General features: G+C 43.0%; 1 protein-coding gene across 2 annotated transcripts in view; it reads left to right on the forward strand.

The window, feature by feature from the left end:
* frs2a (fibroblast growth factor receptor substrate 2a) overlaps window positions 1-20,816 on the forward strand; it is a 113,351-nt gene that overhangs the window by 12,530 nt on the left and 80,005 nt on the right. The window contains exon 1 of one of the 2 annotated variants that reach the window (XM_072485088.1): window positions 4,221-4,239. The exons of the other annotated variant lie outside the window; for it this stretch is intronic. The gene's annotated coding sequence lies outside the window, so the exon portion shown is untranslated. Of the gene's footprint in view, window positions 1-4,220; window positions 4,240-20,816 lie in introns of those variants that run through there. 2 annotated transcript variants of the gene reach the window in all.

The raw sequence follows: 20,816 nt of genomic DNA on the forward strand, positions 1-20,816 counted from the left end.
CCTTACACACACACACACACACACCTACTCTCCAGGTTGCTGGCTACGACCAGATCTTGGAACAAGTTAGTGTAAGGCTGCCACACCTCTCCTGATCCCTGGGTGGCAAATTTTATTTCTTTTTTTAAAATAAATTTAGAGTACCCAATTTTGTTTTCCAATTAAGGGGCAATTTAGCAAGGCTAATCCACCTACCCTGCACATCTTTGGGTTTGTGAGGGTGAGACCCACACAGACACTAGGAGAATGTGCAAACTCCACACGGACAGTGACCCAGGGCCGGGATTCAAACCCAGGTCCTCAGCGCTGTGAGGCAGCAGTGCTAACCACTGCACCATGTGTCACCCCCAAATCATATGTTATCCTGCCTGAGAAATTCTGCCTCATTGGACAGCCATTCTGCAGCTTTGGGTGATGCTGCCGATCGCCAGCCGAGCAGGATTCTCTGGCGGGTGATGAGGGGGACAAAGGTTAGGGCATCGGCCCCCTCTCTGTAAAGAGTTCTGGCTGATCTGCAACCCCGAAGACCGCCACTTTGGGGCATGGCTGTACCCTCACTTCCACAACCCTGGACAACGTCTCAAAAACGTCATCCAGTACCTGACAAGTCTGGGGCAGGTCCAGAACGTGTGGGTGTGGTTGGCTGGGCCTCCCTGACACCGTTCACATTTGTCGTCCACCTCCGGAAAGAACCCACTCATTCGGATTCTGGTTAGCTGCGTGGAGTCTTTATTAATGGAACTGTGCTAATTATTTATTTATCGAACAAAAGCATAACCAATCAAAAAAACACAACTCGGCATTGCTGGAGAAATCTCTTGCAAATCAGTGCTGAAAGACCTGGCAGCTGCTCTATCCAATGTTGTCAGGCGTCTGGATCCCAAATACTTTGTGGATGTATCGAACCCCAATTTGCTGCATTTGAATGTGTGTTGTGGACCTGAAAAGAAGGTAGGAGATAAAACGGTAACCATGTACGGCAAAGTACATCCAGGTAGAAAGAAAGTGATTTTGGATTTATGTGATGAATGCTTTAAAGACATCTAAAGCCACTCACAGCCAATGAAGTTCTATTGCAGTGCCTACAGTTGTCAATGTTGTAACATAGGAAATATGGTAGACATTTTGCATGTAGCATCCTATAATTCAATAAATCACCTGATATTTTGCTTGTGATTTTGGTTATATAATTTACAGTGCAGAAGGAGGCCATTTGGCCCATCGTGTCTGCACCGGCCCTTGGAAAGAGCACCCTACCTAAGCCCACACCTCCACCCTATTCCCGTAACCCAGTAACCCCACCCAACCTTTTTGGACACTAAGGGCAATTTAGCATGGACAATCCACCTAACCTGCCCATCTTTGAACTGTGGGAGGAAACCGGAGCACCCGGCGGAAACCCACGCAGACACGGGGAGAAAGTGCAAACTCCGCACAGACCACGGTGACCCAAGCCGGGAATGGAACCTGGAGCTGGGGAGCAACTGTGCTAACCACTGTACTACAGTGCCCCCCCACCCCTCCCCTCCCCATCGTTGAGGTATAAATGTTGGCCAGGACAACATTTGTATACCCTCATTAGATAATGCTTCACATAACATTTCACTGAGGCTATGAAGGCTGGGCGGGAGGCAAGCAAATGATCAAAAGGCTTGAAGACATTGAAATTTGGGAATACAGAGGAATGTTCACAATATCTTGGAAAAAGACTAAACAATGAGAATGTCCCAGGGAGAATAGAATTCTGAAGTGTGCAGTATCAAAATCTGAATATTAAGTTATTTTGGCCATCTGCTAATGCGTGACAATATATGAAGAGCACTGCTTGAGGGTGACATCAATAGTAAAACGAGCTGAGGAAGACCATGGATGGAATTCTCCCAAAAAAAGACTCTCATTTTGGGCAGGAATCGCGGGGCGATTCCCACTGGGTGTATGGACACGGTCCAGATCGCTGGGGGGGAGGGGGATTCTCACTAAAGTTTCCCACACTTAGAGTTATTTTTGGAGTGGGGAACTAAAGGTGCTGGTAAGACCGGCTCCTCTGACATCGGGACACATTTCTTATATGGTGCCCAGATTTCAAAAGTTAGATTGAAAGCCCCTAACACCTTCCACCCATGGATATTGCGACTCCCTGAGACATGGGCAACACTCCGACCATCTACCCTGGGTTCCAGGGTAGAATTTGACTTATTCCATGATCCTAAATCAGTGGCCTGATAATCCATTTTCTGGATAAACTACTTTATGAAAACATTGTTATAAAATAGGGCAGTAAGGGCAGCACGGTGGCGCAGTGAGTTAGCACTGCTGCCTCACGGCGCCGAGGTCCCAGGTTCGATCCCGGCCCCGGGTCACTGTCCGTGTGGAGTTTGCACATTCTCCCCGTGTTTGCGTGGGGTTCTCCCCCACAACCCAAAAGATGTGCAAGCTAGGTGGATTGGCCACGCTAAATTACCCCTTAATTGGAAAACAAATGAATTGGATACTCTAAATTTATTTTAATAAATAAATAAAATAGGGTAGGCTCCAATTTAACCATGAACAACATTTAGAGCTGACTTGCCACAAAGTTTGTTACAATTGCAATCGAATCCTAAAAAATGGAGAGAGCCTGAAACCTGATGTTTTACAAGTCCGCTGATTTGTCTCATCTATAAGTAGCTACAATTACCTGGAATTGCCGAGTATGATTTGTGACAGGTTAAATAAGCAGCCTTATGTGCAGACTTCATGAGCAATTCCACTGGAGAACTGAGTAGTCCAGAAATTCTTCACTAAACTTTGGTTTTATTAAAAATATAACTGATAATGTTTTGGAGCCCATTTAGAGTTGGGAGGCACGAATGCGGTACAACTTTTAAAAAAATGCCTAATTAACCCTTATATTTAACATTGATCCTGAGTTACTTGCATCCACAAAACTTTGCGCAGATGACATTAGAAGCTAAAACCTCAAACTAGAAAAAACAAGCTATGGTAAATACATCAAGTTAATTACAGTGGAAGAGCTTGATTAGTTCCATGGTTGGTCTGTTTATCTCATTATGGTTAAAATGGGCTTGATTTTGTAATTTGCAGTCGAACTGAAATATTACAAATCAAAATAACTCCAGCTCATTAAAGTATATTTTTGGGAAAAAATAAGTAGCTGTAAAATAATTGGAGGGGGCTCCAATAACAGAACATGAACTCAAAGTACAGCTTTCTGTGACCGTAATGCACAGCAGTAAGTCCCATTTAAGGATATAACCTGCGTTATTAAAAGGTGCCGTACTTGCACTGGCCTTGAAGTGCTATTTTTGATGCGACAGGCTTGCCGCAGGTAATTGAAAATGGATGGAGTTTCCCTAATTTTAAAAGACTTCTCTGACTGCACTCTGCAACATACTGCTTGGCTTTCAAATGTTTAAAATGCTTGGCTTTTCACTGCAGTTGTTTTGCTGAGTGGCTGTGCTAGGACAGTGAATTTTAGTTTGTGCCGCCTACTGTCATGTCACCGAAATAGATTGATTATCCAAAGCATGGCTTGCTTTGGCCTGCTGAACCCAGTCCAACTTTTTCTTTCACGCATCATTTATTTATAGCAAAGGCACAAAAAATATTTTGGCAAGTCACCAATGTGATATATTGCAGCAATTGTTTGGTCAGTCGGATTGAACCCAGTTTAGTTTTTTTTTACTGTTTATGTTTTCCCTCTTATTTCCTCTCTTCGTTTTTTAACTTAAATTTGTCTGCTGTGCCTGGCTCACAGGGAGGTTACTTCGGTCTGGTTTTGGTGCAGTTTTAAAAAAAAGTCGGTCAAATCTCTGGTGAGTATTTTATTCCAGTAAAAGGGCTAAAAATGCTTTGGATAGGATGATGTAGAGAGAAGGTAGTGTCCTTAAGGGGTTGAATGTGTTTTGGGACTGGAGGAGCTGAATTATTTTTAATTCTCCATTAAGGTGGGTAATTCTTCAGACAACAAGCTTGTCCATGGGTTGTGGGCGTTGCTGATGAGGTCTGCATTTATTGCCCATCCCCAATTGCCTTGAGAAGGAGGTGGTGAGTATTCCGTGTAGTGTAGCGACATCCACAGTGCTGTTAGATAGGGAGTTCTAGAATTTTGATGCAAGGCTTTATTCTTATTGATGCTTTTTCTTTGTGGTTTTTGAGTGCCTTGCTGGGACAGTTCAAAAGGCAGTAAAGAGTTGACCATGTTGCTGTGGGTCCAGAATCATTCATAGTTCAGACCAGGTAAGGAGGGCCAAGTTTCTTACTGAAAGGGCATCAGTGAGCCCGATGCATTTTACTACAATCTGGTGGTTTCCTGATCACCATTACTGATGCCAGCCTTTTATTCCAAATTTATTAAATGAACTGAATTTAAATCCCCAGCTGCCTGTCCAGGACCTGAATTTATGTCTCCAGATCATTTGTCCAGGCCTCTGAATTGCTAGTCCAGTAACGTAACCAAGCTGGTACAATCTCTGGTTATATTAAGGAAGGAGTGCATCGTGTTATTCTCTTCCCTTTCCTGTAGATAGTATTACTTGTCATCTTTTAATTAGTGGATCAATTGCGTGCCTTGGCCATGAGTCTAAACTCCTCCAGCAGCGCTCTATCCTCCAGACTATGAACTGCAGTTTCAGTTCTGTCTTTGCAAGTACCCTATACCTTTTAGTTTGTGCTGATCAGGCTTAATTAAAACGGGCTTAATATATGACACAGTAACTTGATCAGTTTAAAAAAGTATCAGTGGTTTAATTTCTCCGTCAGTTGCCCATACAGCTGCTCTGACTCTCTCAAAATTGTTTCAGTTTTGTGCTAATGCTAAACTTGTGTCATTTGTGGCAAGACTCGCACTGCAGCAAAGCAGGCTGGAAGCACCTTCTCCAGGGAGTCTCCGCTCACATGGTGTGCCCTGTTTCACTTGTTTTTGTGCTCTTCAGCTCAAAATTGTTTGGCCCTGTAAGAGCTGGTGACGGTGGAGCGAGGGTGCCAGAGCAGCTGGCACCTTGGTGAAAGGCAGGACCAATGGTGTTTCTTCTAAAGATGAGATTAAAAGAATTGAGAAATAAATGGAGGAAGGACAAGAGAAGGAGGCTGCGTTAGAGGGGATGAATTGGACTGAGGAGAAAGAAAAAAAAAGACAAAGGAAAAGTAAAGTTACCATTTTGACATGCATCAATTCACTACCTGAAGGAATGAGATTACACATGCTTAATCGTTTACTTTCTGGATTAGTGAGGTTGATTGGTAATCATTAACAATTATTATGTCATTAAAAGGCTACTAAAGCGAGGTTAATGGACAATTAATGTGCAAATGTAGCAGCTTTATGTAACTAATGGGGAGTTTAAAATCAAGCTACTGTTTTTGCAAAATTAATGTTGGAGTGGTGCAAATCACGCAGCCACTTAGTGATTCACAGGGCACAGGGTATCTTATAATGATATGCAATGCACAGGGTATCTTATAATGATTTGACATGCACAGGGTATCTTATAGTGATCTTCAATGCACAGGGTATCTTATAATGATTCACAATGCACAGGGTATCTTAATCTTATAGTGATCCTCAATGCACAGGGTATCTTATAATGATTTGCAATGCACAGGGTATCTTATAGTGATCCTCAATGCATAGGGTATCTTATAATGATTCACAGTGTACAGGGTATCTTGTAGTGATTCACAATGCACAGGGTACTTTATAGTGATCCACAGGGTATCTCTTCATCACCAGAAGCTGCTAGACGATTTGCACGTTGGCAGTGGTGTGCATTGTTCACTCACTGTTACTTTCTCAGGAAATTCTGGCCCATTTAACTGCAGCATGACTATGATCATTGATTGAATATAGCCGTAGAATGTATTTGGAATCCTGTTAAAACTTTACTGTTAATCCATGAGCTGACTGATAAAATGATGAATGCTATAAGCTCAGTGATGATGATTTGAACTCTTGAGTTCATTGAATAAAACCCTTTTTTATGTAGGGAAAAATATATACAGCATTTCTTTGTCAAGTCAACCAGTGAGGTTATGGGATTGTGTATGTATATGCTAAATATTGAAATCATGATAAAAGCAAATTCAAACCTGTTTAGTTTTGTGTTTCCAAAGTATTTTTTTCTCTCTCATTCTGCTTGCTTCTTTAATCCTCTCAGGAGGTTGCATTTTGTGTGGGGAGAGTTTATCAAGGAAAGAAGAATTGTTTAGCCATGGTGGTCTGGCCATTACAGTTAGAATCATAGAATGCCTACAGTGTCATTCAGCCCATCTAGTTGACACCAACCCACCAACTCTACCTAGGCTCATTCCCCACTCTATCCCCATAGTCCCACCTAACCTTTGGACACTAAGGGGCAATTTAGAATGGTCAATCCACTTAACCTGTATATCTTTGGATCGTGGAAGGAAACCCGAGCGCCCAGAGGAAACCCATGTGGATATAGGGAAAATGTGCAAACTCCACACTGACAGCCACCAACCCGAGTTCCTAGCGCTGAGAGGCAGCAATGCTGACCACTGCCACCTTTGGGGACAGGCTTGATGGACCAGCTAGTAATCTTCTGCCCCTCAATTTTGTATGCTGGCAATTTGTATTTCTTCGTCAAACAAGATCTTGTTGGTCCAACATTGTGGTTAGGTGTTTTCAGTATTTCGCGCAGTATAGTAACCAGTTAATGTTTTCTGGGAAAAAGTCTGACTTATTAATAAATATTTGCTTTCTATTGGGTCAGTTGAATATTTTTGTGTTTGAAATACATGTGCACTAAATTAGTTCTGCATTTTGGGAAGAAGCGCATTAAAAAACTAGTCGCACTTCAAGTTGAAGTACCTTTTGCTGGAAGGGTTGTCTACCCTGTTTAATGGAAGTATGAAAAATGTATAAATTAGCTCAGTCCGAGCCATGGCTGGAAAATTCCACTCGCCAGCCAGTTAGGGCTGCATGACTTTCCAGCTAAAAAACAAAGCAACCCTGCAGCTTGTGAGAAATTTGGTGTGTTTTTATTCCTTTATTAGCCCTTTGTGACTTCATTGTTTCCTTCTGTATCTGATTTTGTGTAACCTATTACAATTGTCCACCATGAATGGCAAGTATGTGCTTTGTCAGTGCCAAAGTTGTGTTTTGTTCGTTCATTTTTGTATTATCTTGCTTAAAGTTCACAATCGTGGATGCTTTTACCACTTGGAAGTTACTTTAGTTGATTTTTTTTTTTTAATCCCACTGATGTCTGTACCGATTACAGTGCTTGAATGGTTAAGTACTGGTGCAGTGAAAGTCATGCATGCCATTCGATGTTATAGATGCATTCAAGCTTAAACCAGTTGAATTCTATCGCTGGTTCACTGGAATGCGAGCCCTCCAATATGTCAAAACTTGGATGTAACCCAGGAGCTAGAGAAGAATGTAGGCTTTTATGTATTGAAAAATATTTAGCCTTGTCAGTGGGAAGGAATAAGTAAGAGGCTCTGTTTGTGAACATACTTTAATTCTTTGGGCAGAGATAAAGCAATGGATTTGACATAACTTAAATGATAAAGTTAATAAAAATTTAGCCTGTGCATGAATATAACGTTCAGTAAATTAAAAAAACAAACCTCCATGATTGCTAGTGTTACTGCTGTAATGATAGCTGAAGACAAGCAAACCAAACATCAATATATATTTATGTACAAACAAAGTTTCAGATTTGACTTTCAAGAGGTACTTCAGCTGGGCAAGCTCATAGAATAAACAAAATATTTCACCAGGTACAGTGAATTCCAAGCATTCTTTTACTGGTTTGAAAGACTGTCTTAACTTGCTGCAGCCTGGAATACTTGGGAGTTATGGAACCCTAGTTCTTGTGAAAGCAATGCTGTGGATCTCATTGCTCAGGTATTCCCAATTTTGAAATTTAACAACAAAGAATTTGGATAAAGTTTATAGATCAGTGTTGCCAACAAAGCAGCTATTGTGATCTGAAAATTTAAAAAATTTAGATTGTGGTATTCTTGTATAATCATGGTTGCCTCCATCGAATCAATGTAATTTTCTTTAATCGTTAAGGCCAAGTCAAACTCTGCAGGCTTGTCTCATTTGATTAAAAATAATCTATTTTTAATTACAGGGTTGTTAAACATGTACTATTTTTATCCCATTTATGCTTAAATGTGTTTGGTCTTCAGTGTCTTTGTAACCTGTCTTTACTTCAGGTGCACTTTTATCAGAAATGTTTTTTGTGTTGTGTTACCGACAAAGTTGAGAAAGTTATTTTTTGGAGTGGGGTGCAAGTGGACAGGAAGTGTTGTATTGCCAGCTCATACCACTCTTGCCATGAGGAACATAAAAGGCTGTCTTTACTTGTTTTAACATGTTACATAAACAGTTTATTCAGTTAAGAATAGATGTATTAATACTATGCTAGCAACATCTGAAGCACCGTAACCTACAATGCTGCAGGCCAAGAACTGGAAAGTGAAATTAGGCTGATTAACTCTATTTTAGCTGTCACAGGCATGATGGCGCGAGGAGCCCTGGCTGTGTTGTAAATCTCTATGATTCCATGAACCAAGAACTATATTTATAAAGTTAGAAATTATTTTAATTTAAAAATTTTTTAAAAAATAAATTTAGAGTACCCAATTATTTTGTTTCCAATTAAGGGGCAATTTAGCGTGGCCAATCCACCTACTCTGCACATCTTTGGGTTGCGGGAGTGAGAGCCACACAAACATGGGGAGAATGTGCAAACTCCACATGGACAGTGACCCGGGGCCGGGATTCGAACCCGGGTCTTCAGTGGCGTAGGCAACAGTCACTGTGTCACCGTGCCACCCTAGAAATTATTTTTTTTAAAGTCTGTTATTCCACGTGTGCCTGAATTTTTAAAAAAACTTTGCTGTTCAGAAATTAGCCTACATGTAATTGCAGCTGATGGACAGGAGCAGTAGCACAAGCCTCCTCTTCTAACTGGCCTTGCTGTTATTGCAAGAAATGCCCAGACCAGTTAATCTACCTGAGCTCATCCATTCAGAATAACTATAAAATTCCATCATGTCATGCATCTATACTGTCAGTACCTTACCGTTAAAACTATTGAAAATAGTGATCGCTGTTTAGTGTGAAGAAGCTATTCCTAATATGTATCCAAAGTTTGCTAATTAGCTGTTTCCCCCTCCCTTCTGTTATTATGGTGAAGCTTAAAGTTGTTCCTCTGAGTTATCTCACCTAAGCTTTTATGTATTTTGATTTCATTGGCTCAGGTGCTTCCTTTCAAGGTTAAAGAGCCACTGTTTCCCCAATCCTTTGGCAGTAGGAATCTACTTTGTGCATCTTCACTACATTACCCTCATGGCTTGATTGGTTTTTAATTTGTCTCGGTGGCCAAAACTAACTTTCTCTCATCCTTCGAAACGATTAGTTAAAATGTTTTGATGTTGTTTGTGGATGAATGTTGGACATGAGACCATACACTTTGAATAGCAATGTGGAATCTTTTGCATTCACCTCTTTAGCCGAATGATGCAACTATGGCAGTGCAGCACTTCCTCAGTACTGCACTTCCTCAGTACTGCATCGAAATACCAGGCTGGATTACATGCTCAAGGCTCAGACTCTGATTTGAATCCACGACCTGCTGCCTCGGAATTGACATTTCTGCTGTTGAGCCATGATGGCACTTTCCAAAGATGGATAAGAGCTAATGCCATCTAAGAATAAGAGAAAATCACTTTTAAAGGAAAATAATGTTGAGTATAATATGAGATATTGAGTCTTAAATTCTGAAGACCACATTTTAGAATTAAGGTATAACTAATGACACTAGATGACTAGATGAGCAATTTAAAAATATCAGGTGATGTAAGAGAAAGCATCCATGCGTTTGTGTATGGGGACAAATGAGTGGTCTGGCATGAGATGGATGTTAGTGGCTGCTTTTTCTTGTACCAATTCAGTCAGTCACAGTGTTCTAAATCACAGAAATAGAACTAAAAATAGCCTGATTTTCTATAGTTTAAACATCCAGAAAGTACCTTTTACTGAGTGGAAAGATCTTGTGGCATTACAGCTTCAAATAGGTTGATATAGTGGTATTTCATTCATGCAAGATGTTCTTGTGGTCTGCTGGGGATTTTCTCAGGGAGTACCCAATGCTTCGCTTGTAAGTTACCTCCAATTACCATTGTCTAAGTGATGTGGAGATGCCGGCGTTGGACTCGGATGAGCACAGTACGAAGTCTTACAACACCAGGTTAAAGACCAACAGGTTTGTTTCGATGTCACTAGCTTTCAACCAGACGAAATCGAAGTCCTCAGCAGAGGGCTCAATTTCTGCCCCACCACCAAAATGGACCCCATCAATCTCGCGGCAGACACGGAGGAATTCATCAGGCGAATGAGGCTTCGGGAATTCTTCCACAGACCCCAAGAGGCCAACAACGAACCCAAGCAGACTACCAATGAACCGGAACAGCAGACCGAGAGATCTGCGGTGCGGCAACCGAAAAGGAAAGAGTCGAATTGGACCCCTCCGGAAGGCCGCTGCCTTAGACTCGACATGTATGCTCAAGCCGTCAGGAGTCGCGTCAATGCCAGATTCATCAGTCGCATTCACAAGACAGCCCCGAACGTCACCCAAGCACAACGCAATGCCATCCGCGCTCTTAAGACCAACCGCAGCATCGTCATCAAACCAGCAGACAAAGGAGGGGCCACTGTCGTACTGAACCGAACGGACTACTGCAAAGAAGTATACCGACAACTGAACAACCAAGAACACTACAGACAGTTACCCGCAGATCCGACCAATGAACACATCCGCCAACTTAACAGACTGATCAAGACCTTGGATTCAGATCTTCAGAGCACCCTACGTGCTCTCATCCCACGTACTCCCCGCATTGGAGATCTCTACTGCCTCCCAAAAATACATAAGGCCAACACACCAGGCCACCCTATCGTTTCAGGCAATGGGACCTTGTGTGAGAACCTCTCTGGCTACATCGAGGGCATCTTGAAACCCATCGTACAAGGTACGCCCAGCTTCTGTCGCGACACGACGGACTTCCTACAGAAACTCAGCAACCATGGACCAGTTGAACCAGGAACATTCCTCGTCACAATGGACGTCTCGGCACTCTACACCAGCATCCCCCATGACGACGGCATTGCTGCAACAGCCTCAGTACTCAACACCGACAACTGCCAATCTCCAGACGCAATTCTGCAACTCATCCGCTTCATTCTGGATCACAATGTCTTCACCTTCGACAACAAGTTCTTCATCCAGACGCACGGAACAGCCATGGGGACCAAGTTCGCACCCCAATACGCCAACATCTTCATGCACAAGTTTGAACAGGACCTACTCACCGCACAGGACCTTCAACCGACATTATGCACCAGATACATTGATGACATTTTTTTCCTTTGGACCCACGGCGAAGAATCACTGAAACGACTACACGATAACATTAATAAGTTCCATCCAACCATCAGACTCACCATGGACTACTCTCCAAAATCAGTTGCATTCTTGGACACACTCGTCTCCATCAAGGACGGTCACCTCAGCACTTTGCTTTACCGCAAACCCACGGATAACCTCACGATGCTCCACTTCTCCAGCTTCCACCCTAAACACATTAAAGAAGCCATCCCCTATGGACAAGCTCTCCGTATACACAGGATCTGCTCAGACGAGGAGGAGCTTAACAGACGTTGAAAGATGCCCTCGTACGAATGGGATATGGCACTCGACTCATCGATCGACAGTTCCAACGCGCCACAGCGAAAAACCGGACCGACCTCCTCAGAAGACAAACATGGGACACAACCGACAGAATACCCTTCGTCGTCCAGTACTTCCCCGGAGCGGAGAAACTACGCCATCTTCTTCACAGCCTTCAACACGTCATTGATGACTATGAACATCTTGCCAAGGTCATCCCCACACCCCCACTACTTGCCTTCAAACAACCGCGCAACCTCAAACAAACCATTGTTTGCAGCAAACTACCCAGTCTTCAGAACAGTGACCACGACACCACACAACCCTGCCATGGCAATCTCTGCAAGACGTGCCAGATCATCGACATGGATACCACTATTACACGCGAGAACACCACCCACCAGGTACGCGGTACATACTCGTGCGACTCGGCCAACGTTGTCTACCTCATACGCTGCAGGAAAGGATGTCCCGAAGCGTGGTACATTGGCGAGACCATGCAGACGCTGCGACAACGAATGAACGGACATCGCGCGACAATCACCAGGCAGGGATGTTCCCTTCCAGTCGGGGAACATTTCAGCAGTCAAGGGCATTCAGCCTCTGATCTCCGGGTAAGCGTTCTCCAAGGCGGCCTTCAGGACGCGCGACAACGCAGAATCGCCGAGCAGAAACTTATAGCCAAGTTCCGCACACATGAGTCCGGCCTCAACCGGGACCTTGGATTCATGTCGCATTACATTCACCCCCCCCACCATATGGCCTGCGAAATCCTACCAACTGTCCTGGCTTGACACAATTCACACCTCTTTAACCTGGGGTTACCCCATCTCTGGATCTGTAAAGATTTGATCACCTGCCAATGGTCGTATTCCAAGCATTGTCTTGCATCTTTGAATTTGTCTATATATATGTTTCTGGAACATACCTCTTCATTAACCTGAGGAAGGAGCAGCGCTCCGAAAGCTAGTGACATCGAAACAAACCTGTTGGACTTTAACCTGGTGTTGTAAGACTTCGTACTAACTTTCGGAGCGCTGCTCCTTCCTCAGGTGAATGAGGTAAATTCTATGATATCTATGATAATGAAGAGGTATGTTCCAGAAACATATATATAGTCAAATTCAAAGATGCCAAACAATGCTTGGAATGCGACCATTAGCAGGTGATTAAATCTTTACAGATCCAGAGATGGGGTAACCCCAGGTTAAAGAGGTGTGAATTGTATCAAGCCAGGACACTTGGTAGGATTTCACAGACCAGATGGTGGGGGATGAATGTAATGCGACATGAATCCCAGGTCCCGGTTGAGGCCGCACTCATGTGTGCGGAACTTGGCTATAAGTTTCTGCTCGGCGATTCTGCGTTGTCGCGCATCCTGAAGGCCGCCTTGGAGAACGCTTACCCGGAGATCAGAGGCTGAATGCCCTTGACTGCTGAAGTGTTCCCCGACTGGAAGGGAACGATGAGCATCTTGCCAAGGTCATCCCCACACCCCCACTACTTGCCTTCAAACAACCACGCAACCTCAAACAAACCATTGTTTGCAGCAAACTACCCAGTCTTCAGAACAGTGACCACGACACCACACAACCCTGCCATGGCAATCTCTGCAAGACGTGCCAGATCATCGACATGGATACCACTATTACACATGAGAACACCACCCACCAGGTACGCGGTACATACTCGTGCGACTCGGCCAACGTTGTCTACCTCATACGCTGCAGGAAAGGATGTCCCGAAGCGTGGTACATTGGCGAGACCATGCAGACGCTGCGACAACGAATGAACGGACATCGCGCAATAATCACCAGGCAGGAATGTTCCCTTCCGGTGCGGAGTCTGCACATCCTCCCCGTGTGTGCGTGGGTTTCCTCCGGGTGCTCCGGTTTCCTCCCACAGTCCAAAGATGTGCAGGTTAGGTGGATTGGCCATGATAAATTGCCCTTAGTGTCCAAAATTGCCCTTAGTGTTGGGTGGGGTTACTGGGTTATGGGGATAGAGTGTAGGTGTTGAACATGGGTAGGGTGCTCTTTCCAAGAGCCGGTGCAGACTCGATGGGCCGAATGGCCTCCCTCTGCACTGTAAATTCTATGATATCTATGATAACTGTCCTGACTTGATACAATTCACACCTCTTTAACCTGGGGTTACCCCATCTCTGGATCTGTAAAGATTTAATCACCTGCTAATGGTCGCATTCCAAGCATTGTCTTGCATCTTTGAATTTGTCCATATATATGTTTCTGGAACATACCTCTTCATTCACCTGAGGAAGGAGCAGCGCTCCGAAAGCTAGTGACATCGAAACAAACCTGTTGGACTTTAACCTGGTGTTGTAAGACTTCGCATTGTATCAGTAATTGAGTTGTAAGCTATTCCATTAATACATTTATTTTTAACTGGATAAACAGTTTAAGCAATGGATTTTAATTTCTAAAAAAAAAAGAGAATGTAGTGTTTGATTGGAATTGATTATAATTGCACCAAACAAAATGAGCAATACTACTTTAAATAATAGGTTAGGTATCAATTGGTGGCACAAGATTATTGGTTTATACTATGGCATAGTTGGATGCTGACTTGTGGCCTTTTGGCTAACATGAGCGTGGGATCTGGTATATCTCTCTTGTGGGGACCATGAATTGGATTCAATTTGAATTTGAATTAGTTTTTGGAGCAGGCAAGAAGCTGGATTAGGAGTTTGCCCCTGTCCACACTCTGAGCTTTGGCTTTGTAACTCTGATAAAGTAATTTAAAAAAACTCATGGCTTTCTCATTCTGCATTCATGAGCTAGTTGGACTGTGGTGCTTTTCTAGTGGGGGAAGAGAGTCACTTTTTGATCTTGTACATCTACTGACTGAGGGACGAATGTAGGTATGCAAGGGAGGGAGTTCTATATTTTTTTGAACCTATCCTGACTGGTCAGAAAAGTCCGCTAATTTAAACTACTTCTGAAAATGATATGCTTTGATTTAATACCCTCCACTTTGGTTTTGAGTTTGAAGCTTATTAAAAGATGAGTATTATTTAGGCTTAGATCATCTTAGATCACCACAACATGGTAGCACAATGGTTAGCACCCACGTTCAATTCAAAACGTGGGGTTTGTGCATTCTCCCCCTGTCTGTGCGGATTTCCTCCGGGTGCTCTGGTTTCCTCCCGCAGTCCAAAGATGTGCAGGTTAGGTGGACTGGCCAAGCTAAATTGCCCCATAGCGTCCAAAATGTTGGGTGGAGTAGGACGGACGTCTGGGTGGGGTGTTCCTTTGGAGTGTCGGTGCAGAATCGTAGACCGAATGGCCCCTTCTGTACTGTAGGGGTTCTATGATAAGAGCAGCTAATCTGCATAGATTCTGTGCACTTTGCAGAGCAACGAACACAAACTAGGATTTTGTGTCAGTTGTCAGTTGTGTCAGGTAAATGAGTTGATGGCGCAAATCATCGTGAATGACTATGATTTAGTGGCCATTACTGAAACATGGTTAAAGGATGGTCACGACTGGAAGTTAAATATCCGAGGGTATCAAACTTTTCGGAAGGACAGAGTGGATGGTAAGGGAGGTGGTGTAGCTCTGTTATTTAAGGATGACATCCGGGCAACAGTAAGGGATGACATCGGTGCTATGGAGGGTAAGGTTGAATCCATTTGGGTGGAAATCAGGAATAGTAAGGCGAAAAAGTCACTGATAGGAGTAATCTATAGGCCACCAAATAGTAACATTATGGTGGGGCAGGCAATAAACAAAGAAATAACAGATGCATGTAGAAATGGTACAGCAGTTATCATGGGGGATTTTAATCTACATGGTGATTGGTTTAACCAGGTCGGTCAAGGCAGCCTTGAGGAGGAGTTTATAGAATGTATCCGCGATAGTTTCCTAGAACAGTATGTAATGGAACCTACGAGGGAACAAGCGGTCCTAGATCTGGTCCTGTGTAATGAGACAGGATTGATTCAAGATCTCATAGTTAGGGATCCTCTCGGAAGGAGCGATCACAATATGGTGGAATTTAAAATACAGATGGAGGGTGAGAAGGTAAAATCAAGCACGAGTGTTTTGTGCTTAAACAAAGGAGATTACAATGGGATGAGAGAAGAACTAGCTAAGGTAGACTGGGAGCAAAGACTTTATGGTGAAACAGTTGAGGAACAGTGGAGAACCTTCCAAGTGATTTTTCACAGTGCCCAGCAAAGGTTTATACCAACAAAAAGGAAGGACGGTAAAAAGAGGGAAAATCGACCGTGGATATCTAAGGAAATAAGGGAGAGTATCAAATTGAAGGAAAAAACATACAAAGTAGCAAAGATTAGTGGGAGACTAGAGGACTGGGAAATATTTAGGGGGCAACAGAAAGCTACTAAAAAAGCTATAAAGAAGAGTAAGATAGATTATGAGAGTAAACTTGCTCAGAATATAAAAACAGATAGTAAAAGTTTCTACAAATACATAAAACAAAAAAGAGTGGCTAAGGTAAATATTGGTCCTTTAGAGGATGAGAAGGGAGATTTAATAATGGGAGATGAGGAAATGGCTGAGGAACTGAACAGGTTTTTTGGGTCGGTCTTCACAGTGGAAGACACAAATAAAATGCCAGTGACTGATGGAAATGAGGCTATGACAGGTGAGGACCTTGAGAGGATTGATATCACCAAGGAGGTAGTGATGGGCAAGCTAATGGGGCTAAAGGTAGACAAGTCTCCTGGCCCTGATGGAATGCATCCCAGAGTGCTAAAAGAGATGGCTAGGGAAATTGCAAATGCACTAGTGATAATTTACCAAAATTCACTAGACTCTGGGGTGGTCCCAGCGGATTGGAAATTAGCAAACATGACACCACTGTTTAAAAAAGGAGGTAGGCAGAAAGTGGGTAATTATAGGCCAGTGAGCTTAACATCGGTAGTAGGGAAGATGCTGGAATCTGTCATCAAGGATGAAATAGCGAGGCATCTGGATGGAAATTGTCCCATTGGACAGACGCAGCATGGGTTCATAAAGGGCAGATCGTGCCTAACTAATTTAGTGGAATTTTTTGAGGACATTAACAGTGCGGTAGATAACGGGGAGCCAATGGATGTGGTATATCTGGATTTCCAGAAAGCCTTTGACAAATGCAACAACCTTTTGTGTGGCACCAAGATAAAGATGCATGGCATTAAGGGGAAAGTAGTAGCATGGATCGAGGATTGGTTAATTAATAGAAAGCAAAGAGTGGGGATTAATGGGTGTTTCTCTGGTTGGCAATCAGTAGCTAGTGGTGTCCCTCAGGGATCAGTGTTGGGCCCACAACTGTTCACAATTTACATAGATGATTTGGAGTTGGGGACCAAGGGCAATGTGTCCAAGTTTGCAGACGACACTAAGATAAGTGGTAAAGCAAAAAGTGCAGAGGATACTGGAAGTCTGCAGAGGGATTTGGATAGGCTAAGTGAATGGGCTAGGGTCTGGCAGATGGAATACAATGTTGACAAATGTGAGGTTATCCATTTTGGTAGGAATAACAGCAAAAGAGATTATTATTTAAATGATAAAATATTAAAACATGCTGCTGTGCAGAGAGACCTGGGTGTGCAAGTGCATGAGTCGCAGAAAGTTGGTTTTCAGGTGCAACAGGTGATTAAGAAGGCAAATGGAATTTTGTCCTTCATTGCTAGAGGGATGGAGTTTAAGACTAGGGAGGTTATGCTGCAATTGTATAAGGTGTTAGTGAGGCCCCACCTGGAGTATTGTGTTCAGTTTTGGTCTCCTTACTTGAGAAAGGACGTACTGGCACTGGAGGGTGTGCAGAGGAGATTCACTAGGTTAATCCCAGAGCTGAAGGGGTTGGATTACGAGGAGAGGTTGAGTAGACTGGGACTGTACTCGTTGGAATTTAGAAGGATGAGGGTGGATCTTATAGAAACATATAAGATTATGAAGGGAATAGATAGGATAGATGCGGGCAGGTTGTTTCCACTGGCGGGTAAAAGCAGAAGTAGGGGGCATAGCCTCAAAATAAGGGGAAGTAGATTTAGGACTGAGTTTAGGAGGAACTTCTTCACCCAAAGGGTTGTGAATCTATGGAATTCCTTGCCCAGTGAAGCAGTAGAGGCTCCTTCATTAAATGTTTTTAAGATAAAGATAGATAGTTTTTTGAAGAATAAAGGGATTAAGGGTTATGGTGTTCGGGCCGGAAAGTGGAGCTGAGTCCACAAAAGATCAGCCATGATCTCATTGAATGGTGGAGCAGGCTCGAGGGGCCAGATGGCCTACTCCTGCTCCTAGTTCTTATGTTCTTATGTCAGTGCATTAAGAAATGGATATTTTGGAATTGAATTTATTGGGGTAATATCAAGTGAAAATAAAAGCAAAGTGTCTGATTTAAGAAAGGATTAGTAAGCATATAAAGATGGTGTTCATTCAGAATGTTTACGGAATCAAGATGGTTAGATCGCGTTCAGATACAGCCCAGCATGATCTATTAAACAACAGTAATAGGCTCAAGGGACTGATGACCCAATCCTGTTCCCATATTCTGAGCTGGTCTAAGGTTCGCTTCCTGCTGTCTCCCTAGTTAGTCCATTTCATCCATTATGACTATACTTAGCCATGGCACTTTATAAAAATAAATTTAGAGTACCCAATTCATTTTTTCCAATTAAGGGCAATTTAGCGTGGCCAATCCACCTACCGTGCACATCTCTGGGTTGGGGGGGACGAAACCCACGCAAACACGGGAGAATGTGCAAACTCCACACGGACAGTGACCAAGAGTCGGGATCGAACCTGGGACTTCCAGCCGGGCCATAGCACTTTTGAGCTCAGGAGGGGGAACTCAGCTGGCGATCCTCCTTTCTGATTGCTGTTCAGTGACCCCCTGGCAGAAGGTTTAAGCATTTGGTTGGCCTGATTACTCGTGATGCCCCTCATAGTTGTGTAGCTTGTCCTATCTTGTATCTAAACATTAATCACCGTGCTCAGATTCTGGAAGGCATCCAGCACCCATGGATTCATCATGTTTTGGAGAAGATCGAAGAAGGATGTGGGAGGGTGGGAATAAAAAAAGCATCAGCAGAAATTTGACTAAAATCAGAAGTTAGTGAAAGGCGATGGCAAATCTGACATTCGTGCCATCCACAAGAGCAAGTTATAACACTGTCTCTATCAGATCAGAGCACGCATGTGTTTATTTTCTCGGGACAGATGTTCATTTGAACCTAAAGTAAATTACTCCCAACAGCTCATCATGGCCTTTGGGGGCAATTAATTACTCAAAGTTGAAGCTGGAGTTTTGCAAGAATCAAAAGAATTTATTGAAAGGTTTGAAAGTTCTCAAGCAGCAGGGTGTTCCCAGCTTGTGGCTGAGTGGTTTGGAGTGACCTTTTGAAGAGGGTCATGCTAAAATATGGCAGAAGTACACAATGAGTTACCAATTTAAACAAATTAGCTATTTAAAGAAATCAAGGCTATTTTGATGCAATGAGGAATTATATTTATTTTAATTGGGCCAATAAGCAACATAGAGATGATTTCTATTCCTTCATGGTATTATCTTTATTAAATTATCTCATTACATTAATTTTCAAAATTGTCAGGGCAGCACAGTGGCACAGTGGGTTAGCCCTGCAGCCTCACGGCGCCACGGTCCCATGTTCGATCCCAGCTCTAACTCACTGTCCATGTGGGGTTTGCACATTCTCCCCGTGTTTGCGTGGGTTTCGCCCCCACAACCCAAAGATGTGCAGGATAGGTGGATTGGCCATGCTAAATTGCCCCTTAATTGGAAAAAATGAATTGGGTACTCTAAATTTATTTTTAAAAAACATTTCAAAATTGTCATTTTTATTTTAAAGCTCTCCGCTCTTAAATTCTAAAGCCAAATTTTATTTAATTTTTTTGTTTTGCCCGGGAACAAATAAAATCCAGCTTCTAAAATGTGAAGAGTTTTATGAAGAATAAAATGATCAGAACAATAAAAGTAAACTTGCATTTTATTGTTTTACCATAGTACATGCCACAAGATGCTTCCTGGAGAATAACAAATGTTGAGTAGAATTAAGAAATACGATAGTAGGAGCAGCACGATGGTGCAGTGGTTAGCACTGCTGCCTCACGGCAACGAGGTACCAGGTTCGATCTCGGCTCTTGATCACTGTCCGTGTGGAGTTTGCACATTCCGTGTTTGCATGGGTTTCGCCCCCACAACCCAAAGATGTGCAGGGTAGGTGGATTGGCTTCACTAAATTGTCCCTTAATTGGAAAAAATGAATTGGGTACTCTAAATTTAAGAAAAGAAAGAAATAAGGTAGTCAACAGCACGATGGGTTTTGAGGTTTTCGAAGGAGCAGATTGATGTAATGGGATTGAGGGGTTTACAGAGGGATTTCAGGGAGAAATGCGAAGGAGTGTGTTATCAATGCTGGAACAGAGCAGGTCTAAGAGTCTAAAAGAACCATGGGGTAGGAATGTGGCTTGGAAGTAGATCAGGGCCTTGCTAATAGATGAGTTTTGGCGTTTGAATGAGCAAAAGGGTAAATTAGCCTTAAGAACAAGGTAAAACGCAAAATACCAAAGAGTAGTTTGTGGATGTAAAAATTTGACTCTGTAAATGTGAAAAACTGCATTCTATGCATGTGAACATACAAAGGATGTAAAATGAACTTGATGCCATAGGATTTTTATCTTGTTAAATTCTGTTTGATAATGCCCCTGTGGGCCTTGGGCCTAGTTAGTATACTAAAGCTGTGATGTAAGCAAGAGCTGTTGCTGTCTTGATTCTCAAGTTTGAGAGTTTGGCTTCACTTAAGAGCTTAGACTGATTCTTCAGTGCTGTACTGATGGAGTATTGCATAGTCAGAGGTGGATCTGGGTGGATGGCACTTCTTGAGAGTTGGAATTTTTCCTGGCATTGGGCCAAATCCATCCTTGAACCAGCATGGCAAAATCTCATTTTGTTTTGTGTGTGTGCAAATTGGCTACCACATCTTCCGACATCATAATGATTCATTTGGGGGGGCATGGTGCCACAGTGGTTTGCACTGCTGCCTCACGGCGCCATGGACCCGGGTTCGATCTCGGCCCCGGGTCACTGTCCATGTGGAGTTTGCACATTCTCCCAGTGTCT

The sequence above is a fragment of the Scyliorhinus torazame genome, chromosome 19, assembly GCF_047496885.1.
Source record: "Scyliorhinus torazame isolate Kashiwa2021f chromosome 19, sScyTor2.1, whole genome shotgun sequence".
Lineage (NCBI taxonomy): Eukaryota > Metazoa > Chordata > Chondrichthyes > Carcharhiniformes > Scyliorhinidae > Scyliorhinus > Scyliorhinus torazame.